The sequence below is a fragment of the Ambystoma mexicanum genome, chromosome 4p (genome assembly GCF_040938575.1).
Source record: "Ambystoma mexicanum isolate Mex_15411 chromosome 4p, UKY_AmexF1_1, whole genome shotgun sequence".
Taxonomy (NCBI): domain Eukaryota; kingdom Metazoa; phylum Chordata; class Amphibia; order Caudata; family Ambystomatidae; genus Ambystoma; species Ambystoma mexicanum.
Window position 1 is genome coordinate 1,277,845,844 of NC_090927.1, and position 10,659 is coordinate 1,277,856,502.

Below are 10,659 nucleotides of genomic sequence, written 5' to 3' on the forward strand. Positions count from 1 at the left end.
GATAGGACTATGGCCTTTTTAAAGTTATACTACAACAATTCACTACGTGTCCTGGTTGGAATAACCTGAAATGCCTTAGTTCGTGCGCAACACTGGATACCTTCAGTCGTATCCCACCGCTGTACACCAATTTGTTAAGACGGATTTCTGAACTCTGTCCTGGTGGTGCAGAAGTTCAGAAGGCCAACCTAATTACTTGGAACAGGGTAACCTCTGGACGAGCCAGACCAATCAAGGTAGCGATCGCGGCGGTCAAGACTAGGTCTCAAGAGGGGTGAGGGTGACTGAAAGCCCGCAATGAGCACACAAAGCAAGATCACTTACAAACTACTCCAAACAGTTGTTATATTAAAAATATATACACATTTATTCCAAGGCCTTTAAAACAATGACCGTAGCGAGAAAATCACAATATAACGATAGTAAACCAACACATACCATATCAACACAATATATATACAAATACGACAGTCTCAAGCGTTAGATGCACGAAATGGGTAGTCCACCTAAAAGGGAAGGAAGACAGGCAGTGCGAAATAAAGCTTAGACCCAGTTCGCCTTCAGAGGCACCTAACTAGATGGAAGTCCGAGCCCTGCGAAGAGTGGAGCCTTGTGCTCAAAAGTACCTGCACGCGCTGGTGCCAACGGGCAAAAGGAGAAGCTCTTCGAGGGAAATCAGGCAGTTCAGTTTAGTGCACAAAAGAAGAAGAACAAGTTCCGCGACTCAAGCGCAGCCTCCACAGTGGGCAGAAGTAGAGCGCGAGTACGGAAAAGGGTGCTGTTTGACACAGCGGGGAAAAGCAATGGGCTCCTGCAGGAGGGCGACCAGATCCTACCTATGCTACTCACCGGCCCCCGATGCAAGCAGACCCAGGCTTCTCCGCGTCAGTTTCAGCAGCTGGCAGGTTCAGAAGAGCAGGGAACGCCTTGTCGTCGTGTTGAGTAAAAAGACGTCCCAATCGAAGAAACCCGCACAGTTTGTTACCACAGCAGGGCAACGGAGCGGCCGTGTGTATCTGAGCCAAATGTACACTACTCACTTCAGACCTGGGAACGCCAAGTGTACGAAGCGTGTGAGAGTGACAAGGACTCGAAATACTACACAACCTGGCGGCGGTTACAGAGCAAGACTCCCGTGTAAGCTGGTCAGTCAGCTGGATGGCCCAGAGACGCTTCCGAAGGCTTTCTGGCAGGAGATGGTGAAGATGCCGAGAATAGCTGTTCCCGCTATTCCAAGGGACGAAGTACAGGCCTTCTGGTTCGATCAAAGGTGAAAAAGGGTTTCACAAGGCGACAGCAGTGCAGAGGAGAAGTCCTTCAGCGGGTCACCAGCGATTCCTCGGTCCAGCCCCTTGGTTGCAGGATACTTGGCTCCTGTATTCCTTCGTTCGTGAGAACTCAGGAGATCGACATGGTAGTGGTGTTTCCAGCCCCCTCTTTTCCACGGTTCCCTTCGCGCCAAAACGGAGGGGACCCAATGGGAGATCCGCTCATCAACACTCACACCATTCGTGGACCAATCACGGACCACGGTGGTCCCAGGCATTCACACCACCCTAGACTCTCTGGCACCCAGGATGTGTATTGGGACCAGACATCCCAGCCCACATCCTGGAGGCACACACAAGACATGTAGAAGCCCGCGAAAGCATCCGTGTTTCGCGGGAAAGTACATGCCCAAATAAGGAAGGCCCCAGGTCGGCTCGACCTGGGGAAGGTGAAGGGAGCAAGACGGTCAGCGGACAGGACAAAGGAGCCTCGTGGTCTGGCCATTTTGGGAGCCAGGCCACCATTTTGGGTTAAGCGCGAGAAACGCGCTTAGAACGCCAAAAGGAGCTCAGAACACAAGAAACGATCGCTGCCACCATTCCCATCCCTGAATCACTTGCACCGATCAGATACAATCCTAAACGAGTATCTAGGGCCTGTAGAAGGCTAGAGACCCAAGAGAGCTGTAACTTAGCTTACAGTGCCCTCTTGTGTCATGTTGCACGAAAGCCACAACATGATGAAAGAAACTACGGGAAACAGCGTTCCCCGGTACTGACTGTCTTAAGGGCATGTCAGTTTCCCCGTAAGAAAGGAGCGAAAGCCCAGAGGAGTGCGGCAGAAGACTGCACTTCTCTGGCAAAGTCAAGAACAAGGTGAGAAACAACAGCAAAAAGTTTAGGGGTTGCCACATGGAAGGAAAATTACCTACAATTACGAAATCTTTCCTAACACCAGTCGAGTGGGGATGGGTGCAATTCTGGCCCAAACTGATCCACAAGACAACGCCAAAACCCACATTGTAGCATACGCCAGCCGTGCGCTCAACCCCACTGAACAAGCTTACTCGCAGGCAGAGCGCGAGAGCCTGGCAGCCGTATGGGCGTGCGAGAAGTTCCACCATTTTGTCATTGGACAAACCTTTACCCTCATAACAGACCACCAGGCCTTGCTGGCCCTCTTTGCAAATCCAAGAATCAAAATGCCTCCGCGCATTGAACGATGGGGCATCCGCCTCCAGGAATACGACTATACCATCATCCACAAACCTGGGGGCGATGCGAACCCTGCTGACTATCTGTCCCGACACCCGGACGAAGCGTCCGACGCCACAATGCAGAGAGAAGCCGACGGATACATTGCATACCTGTCACAGAACGCCCTTCCCCCAGCCATCACGGCTCAACTGTTTGCGGAAAGGAGTAGCGCTGACCCCACCATCCAGGCAGCAGTCCACCTCACCAACACGAACAAGTGGCGACAGGCGGCCAACAAACACTTTGAGCCAGGGGACGGGGGGGAAGTCGACAGAAGAGACCTAGCCAGAATGGAGAGAATACACAATGTACTGGCCACGAAAGCCAAGGCACGCTACTCAGAGGGATCCGCCTGGTAGCACCCAAAAGCCTAAGGAAGCCTCTGGTCATGATTGCACACGAAGGCCATCGAGGTGTGGCCAACACAAAAAAGATATTGCGGAAACAGGTGTGGTTTCCCCATATGGACGCCATTGTGGACGACATACTAAGACACTGCAACCCGTGCCAAGTAAATGCAGCTAGCTCACCACCCTGCCCCCTGCACATAGTCCCACTTCCCGATGGACCTTGGCAGCGTGTAGCACTCAACTTCTACGGGCCACTGGAAGAAGTAGGCCAGCTGCTAGTGGCCATAGAGGAGTACTCCCGATTCCCATTAGTGAAGCACGTACAGTCCACAGCCTTCCACCACGTGGTAGGCACAATAGATGAGCTATTCAGCGAGTGGGGCATCCCCAATGTAGTGAAAATGGACAGTGGATCCCCATTTCAAGGACAAGAATTCAAGAAAGTTGTGGCACACCTTGGATTTCACCACCAAAAGATCACGCCACTATGGCCCCAGGCCAATGGGATGGTGGAACGATTCATGGCGAATATCAAGCGCACGCACCAGAAAGCGGTGACAGACCAAGCCTCAATGCCACAAGCCATCTCACAAATGCTACGAAGTTATCGGCATACCCCACATGAGGCGACTGGCCACGCCCCAGCCGACCTCATGATCAAGTACAAACCACGGTCCCGACTTCCCCAGCTCGAGGACTACACGCCAGAAGAGGACAACGAGATACGGTAGCGAGAAGCGGAGAAAAGGCAAAAGGCCAAAGAATATGCTGACAGGAAGCGGAAAGCCAAGGAACCACTGATCACAGTAGGAGAAACCATGCTGGTCAGGCAGACCCAACACCGGAAATAACAGACTCGAGGCACCGGGCCGAGCCCATGATAGTGACGGACGTAAAAGGACCCATGGTCACCGCGTTAGGAGACCAAGGCGAAATAACCCAAAACGCATCATACTTCAGGCGAATGTTCCAAGAAGACGAGACTGAGGACCTGCCTCTAGAGGAAGAAGATCCCATGGACCCAGAGACTCCCCCAGACCTGCCTGAGGCGCCCTTGCTGACAGGCCAAGACGACGACAGGGACGAGCACATCAGACGTCCCCACAGGTTGGCCAGGAGGCCCACCCGACTCATCGAAGAGATGTGATCACGGACTCAGTCGATAAGTAAGGGGGGGGATGTTGCCCTTTAAGGAGAAACGAAAGGGAAAGCGGGAGAGGGGCGGGGCGGGAGGAGGAGGGGAAGCGGGAAAGTTATGGGCGGCAGTTATTGTTAAATAAAGATAATGTCAAGACGCACATCGTGGTCCGTGTCTTATTTAGGGGTAAGCACCCCACAACAAGTGTGAAAATGAAAGTAGCTTGCAAGCAGCCAGATAGAAGTTCACATTGTAAAAATAAATCCTGCTGTGCGAACAAGTGTGCCTTGCAGCGCATGGCATCCAAAGTCCTGGGCTCGCCTGCTCTACCCCACCTTCCCTCCCAAACTACAGCTGGCCGAGGAGTACATTCCACCATGACTGGAATCCAGCAGTTCTACAATTCCCCCTTCCGGACAATGTTAAATGGTAAACCACTTTCTGCTGCAGGCAGGGACCAGCTCGGACTCGCCTATAGGGCAACAGGGTAGCCCCGCCCACCTACAGATGCTTAGAGCCATAAATACAGCATGAAAATGAAAATACAGCGTGGCCACACGGATAGACCCCGACCTCCAACAGCTCTATCACTGGGAATGGCTGATTCTCTTCTTTCACTTCAGGTCTGCTTATTAGAAGCGCCTTTGGGCTTCTTTTTGCGCTTGTTCAATTCAAGCAGACAAAAAAACGCAACAAGCAGACTCTACAGGAGCACGACTCCATGTTTTGCACCTTTCCGCAGTCCACGGACAGGACCCTGCTTAGCCTTGGATTACCCTCAGAGACTACATGCACCCCATCTCTCCCTGCCCATGGCCATCAGCCCTCTAATGCATGGCAGTGTGCTGGGCTGCATTAAGGCTCTCAACCGCACCTCAGAGACAGTCCTCTAGTTTTACCCACTTTTGTAGGTCCTTTACAGTGCAGCGCAGTATGTCACTGAAGTTCAGATGTTGTTTTTATTGCTGTCGTCACTGGTGAATGTCTAGTGCTGATGTTTATTCTAAAATGTTCCTATGCTAAAGTCTAAACTACAATCGTCTAATTTGAATGGCTGTTGTGACATCACCCATAGATGATAGCTGTCCACAGAGTTGCTTGAGACTTTGCTGATGTTTAGATCTTCACAAATGCCCCAAAATGAGAAAATTCACCCATTTGCTGACCATTTTATTTGTAAATGTGGAGTTCCACTCCCCTTATCGAGTCCCCATTGTGAGAAGCCCGAAGGTGTCTCACCCACTAGTCCCCGGGGATTTGTCATCCAGGTGGCCGGGACACGGCCATCGGTTTTTTTGGATCCAGTTCCTGGGGGTGGACCAGTGCGGGAGGATCATCTGGGTGAGTGCTCTTCGGGGAGAGGGATTGGGACACGGATGTTGAGACTCGGTATCCCCTTCTTTATGACACATTTACCCCATCCTACCAAATAGGATATGTAGGAACTCCAACCACCCAGCCCCCTTTACAACACTTTCTCACCGACAGCCAGCTATGAGAGAAAACGGACCAACATCCGAGCTGAATACCTGACGTACCCCAATACAATGGCCAGACAAGGTCAGGCAATTCCTGACCATCACACTCCCCTGACTTCCATTAAGCTTCCCCACATGGATAAAAAGCGGAGCACGAGAGCACACTCTGAGTGAGGCAAAGCACACGAGGAAACAGCAATTCCAAGATGGCAGTTTAACAAGAGGCGAAAGACTGCAAAACAGAAGGGTATTGCAAGGAGGGAAGTTCCCTTGACCTTTTCGACAAGGAACCGTTGCTTTCATGAGCCCCCAATATTGCATGAGCCCCTGAGATTGCAAAATAGCATTGTAAAAATATTTAAAATTGCATTGTGAAACCTAGGCCTTTTCCCCACGCTACAGGACTCTGAGACTTAGGTGTGTTTTTCTCCTGTATCTAAATTGCACTGCGAGTGTATTTAAAATTGCATTGTGAAAATATTTAAAACTGCATTGTGAAACCTAGGCCTTTTCCTCATGTTGCAGGACTCTCAGACTTATGTGTGTTTTTCTCCGGTATCAAAATTGCACTGTGAATGTATTTAAAATTGCACTGTGAAACCTATGCTTTTTACCAATGACACAGGACTTTCTTACTTAGGCTTTTTTTAAAAACACTTTTATTGAGTTTAACAACAAACATAGCAACCTCAAAACCAAACAGTGGACAACAGACATAACTTCCAAGTGTTATATACAGTATCATGTTATTTCCCCCGCTGCCCCCTTACCCTCCCCCATCTCGAGCTTACTTCCCTTCATCATCTTCCTCTGCCCTATCTGGGGGTGTCTCCCTCCCCTCACCCCCCGTGGAATCAGCATCTTCTAGGCTGGTCAGGGCAGACTCAGACAGCGTAGCCACTAGGTGCCAATGTCTCTGCTTCTTAATCTCCCCCTCTGTTGACTGCTTCACCCCACACCACCGTTTCCACGTCCACCCATTTCAGTAGGTCATGCCACCAGGCTTCTACATTTGGTCTGTTATTTGCTTTCCAGCCCATAGCAATTCTGCGCTTGGCCAGTATATAGGTCAAGTCTTTGAGTTTACTTATATGTGCCAGTTTACGCGGCCTAGAAAACCCTCCAACCATGCATGCCCACAAAGATTCAACCTCCAGTTTAATCCCCTTCTCGGTCACGCCCAGAACATATGTATCATTCCTACATCCACCTCCACACATTCAGGACATGTCTGTATTCCCGCATTCTTGAACTTTGCAATCCTCTGAAGGGTCATATACGCCCTATGGGTAATATATAGTTGAATTTGTTGTAGCCACGCATTCCTGAACACTTTTTGTGGAATCTCTGAACCCTCACCCACAACCTATCATTCATAGACTCCCCCGCTTCCTCTTCCCAATCCCGCCTCAACTGGAGCACCTCCTTCCCCACCCTTGACATCAGCAGTTCATAAATTCGGGAAACTTTGTGCCCCCCATCTAATATATCGTAAAATGTTTTGATGGCCGTGTCAGGCGGGCCCTCCAGCTATATTTCTGACCATGTGTCCTTTACCTTCTGCTCCAGCCTAGTATAGGTAATGTACTGCCCCCTGTGTAGACCGGTATCCCCCACCAGTGTGTCAAACTCTGCTGCCTTCCCCTCTTGCCATATATCCCCCAGCGTTGCTATACCAGTCGATTCTCAATGCCTCTGAATCACCTTCCTCAGTTGCTCATCTACTCCTTTCAGTGCCACTAGTGGTGTCTGTGGGAAGCACAGGATTGGGTTTTCCATGGCCCGACAAGCTTTTCGCCAAATCTCCCATCCCAAGTCCAACATGCTCGTCCTCCCAACCTGCTATGGTTTCGGCACCCATTTCCACTCTTTCAGGAAGAACGGAACACATTCAGCTCTCAACTATCTAGACTCAGATGTTGAGTCTTCCGATAGCCACTTAGCCACATACCGTAGTTGGCTGGCCAAGTATTACATCTCAAAGTTGGGCAATTTAATGCCCCCTCTGTCAAACGTGTTTTGCAGTTTCCACAATGCTGCCCTGTTTCTAGTGTTGTGCCATATGAACCCTCTGCATATACTTTCGAGCTTGACAAAGAATCGCTTAGGTATCAGGTACAGTATATTCCCCAAAGAATTTAGCAACCTAGGCAGTACCACCATCTTTAGCATTGCCACGCTTCCCATCATGGTCAGCGGGATTTTGGGCCAGAACCTCATACTGTTTTCAATATTAGCCACTGCCTTCACTGTGTTTTGTTTATATTCAGCCTCTACCGTATGATATACCTCAATCCCCAGATATCTAAAGGTCCTGGTCTCCCATTGTATTTGTAATACCAGCAGTTCCTCCCATGGTAACCCTTTATATCTGCCTAGGGGGAATATACAAGATTTCTTGGGGTTTACTGTTATACCTGACAACTCCGCATATCTCTCCATTACTTCCCGGATATACTGTAGGTTTTCTTCTGGATATCTTAAATACAGCAGCATAACATCAGCAAACAATGATATCAGGTGTTGCCCTCCTTTCGTACTTATCCCCACCTCACCATATTGTTGCCTCAAGCATATCGCCAGAGGTTCCAGTGCTAATATAAACAACACCGGGGACCATGGGCATCCCTGTCTAGTACCCCTACTAAGTTGCCAGCGATCTGACACAATCGCTCCCGTCCTGACTCGGGCCAGTGGTGCGCTGTACAGCAGTTGTGCCCACCTCAAGTACATGGGCCCGACCCCATATTCTCTAAGGGCTGCCATCAGCCACGGCCATTTGACCGAGTCGAAGGCCTTCACTGCATCTAATGAAATTATTGCAACCTCCTGTGGGTCCCTTTCTGTCGGTTCTATGATGTGGTGTAGCCTTCTAAGATTGTCAGATATGCTCCTACCCGGAACGTACCCGGTCTGGTCGAGATGTATACGTTTATGAATAACCGGTCTCAGCCTATTCGCCAACACTGCCATGAGTATCTTGCTATCTTGATTAAGCATGTATATCGGTCGGTATGACCCGCAGTCCATACATGGTTTGTTAGCCTTGAGGAGCGGGATAATGATCGCCTCCCTTAGGTATTCCAGCAGTATCCCTTTATCTAACACTTTGTTTAACATTGCTAATAGCGGGGAGCAACACCTCTTTGTATGTCTTGTAGCACTCGCTAGGGAGTCCGTCCGCCCGTGGAGCCTTACTAGTGGGTAGTAGCTTGATAACTGCCTCTAACTCCTCTACCGTAATTGGAACCTCAAGGGTCTCCCTCTCTGCAGTCCCTAATTTGTGAAGGCCAATGTCCGCCAATGTTTCTATCACATCATCTCCCTCACCCCCATCTACACCTTTATATAGTTGCTGGTAAAATTCTATAAAGCCTCTGTTAACCCCTTCTTGGGTATCTAGTATTAATCCATCCATGCCCAGTATCGTTTTATATAGCCAGGCTAATAACCTGCCCGGCTTGTCTCCCCCTGCGTGCTGTCTTTCCACATATTTTTTATAATTCAGGTTGCATAGTCTCTCCCAATACTCCCTACAATCTTGTTGCAACTGCCAAATAGTTCCAGTCTCTTCAGGGGAGTGCTTGCCTTACGCATAAGTGCCTCTAATTTCTTCTCCGCTTCGTGTAGCTCATGTGTTATCCCACCCTGCAGACCCTTGGATTTAGATATTGCCGCTCCCCTCACCACTACCTTAAATGCTTCCCATGCTGTGCCGGCCGAGTCTACACTCGCCGTGTTGTGCTCAAAATATTCTACAATTTCTTTTCGTAGGTCCTCTCTGAACGGTGTGTCTTTCAAGGCTTCGGCCCTAAGTATCCATGTAGGAATCTGTGCTCTGGGTGGCAAGTATTGCCATGTTACAATCAGTGGTGCATGGTCAGAGAGGACTCTTGCTTTGTATTCAGACCGTACTAATTCCCCTGTCAACTGCGGTACAATAAATATATATAGTCTATCCTCGTGTATAGGTTATGTGGGGCGGAGTAGTGTGAGTAGTGCCTGTCCTGTGGGTGGTGCATCCACCACACATCTACCAGATTGAAGTCTCTCAGTAGGGTCCTTAGGGCTTTAGCTGCCGAGGTAGATTTGTCAGACTTCATATCAGATCTGTCTATTCTGGGGTCGAGCATGCAATTGAAATCCCCTCCCCATGTAACCGCCCGCCCCCATATACGGACTGATCACGTTTTATACGTTCCTGAAATGGCTAGTAGCATCTTGGTATGGGGTATGCGTGTTGCTAATGCTCAGCTCTCTGTTTTCCACTAATCCTCTAATCAGCACTTCGGTGGACTGCAATAGCTTAAAGGGGACATGCAGTGCTATCCAAATAATAACCCCTCTGGCGTATGCCGAATATGTTGCCCCTATGGTGATCCCTTTCCATTTCTTCCCCACCAATTCCTGTTTCTCTTTCGTTAAATGGTTTTTTCTTGTAATAGAGCAATGTCTATCCTCTGTCCCTTCAGATACATCATGACCTTATTCCTTTTTAAATAGCTTTTGAGTCCCCTGACGTTCCAAGTCAATATCTTAAGATCTTATCTGTACCTTAATCTGCCCTTCTCTGCTCTCGTCTTCCCCTGTGGTGTATAGGCATAAGCTCACTCCCCAACTATTAACATCCCTTCAAACTCCCCAACTCCCCAACTCCCCAACTCCCTACCCACCCCCCACCTTCCTAAACCCCAACTGGTGCCCAGCTCCATCCCTGGATCTCAGGCTACCCTGCATCTAGTCCTTTTTTGGCCTCCGCCGGTACTCGGAACACAGCAGGGGGATACCACCCTATTGGTATCTCAACTAACCTAATTACAGGGGATGAGAACTCACTTTCCGGCGACTCCCGCATTAATGCCACAGTATGCTGCGCACGCCTGACATATGTATGTCTTTACTCATATGTATATTCAAGTCCAGAAAGTCCATCTGATGAGCGTACGTTGCGGTCAACATTTACTTACCTACTTACATACCCAGTGTACCTCTTTGGGCTTTAGTGTTATCCCGCTACCATGCTAATATCAGAGTCGTTGAATTAACATCTGCCCAGTCAATCAATAGTGAGATGCCGATTCACTTATCCTGTCCATTCCCCTCCTAGCCGTCCGCATCCCCCGGGCAGCCTTGAGCGTCCAACGAACTCACTGCCTCTTCGGGTGTCT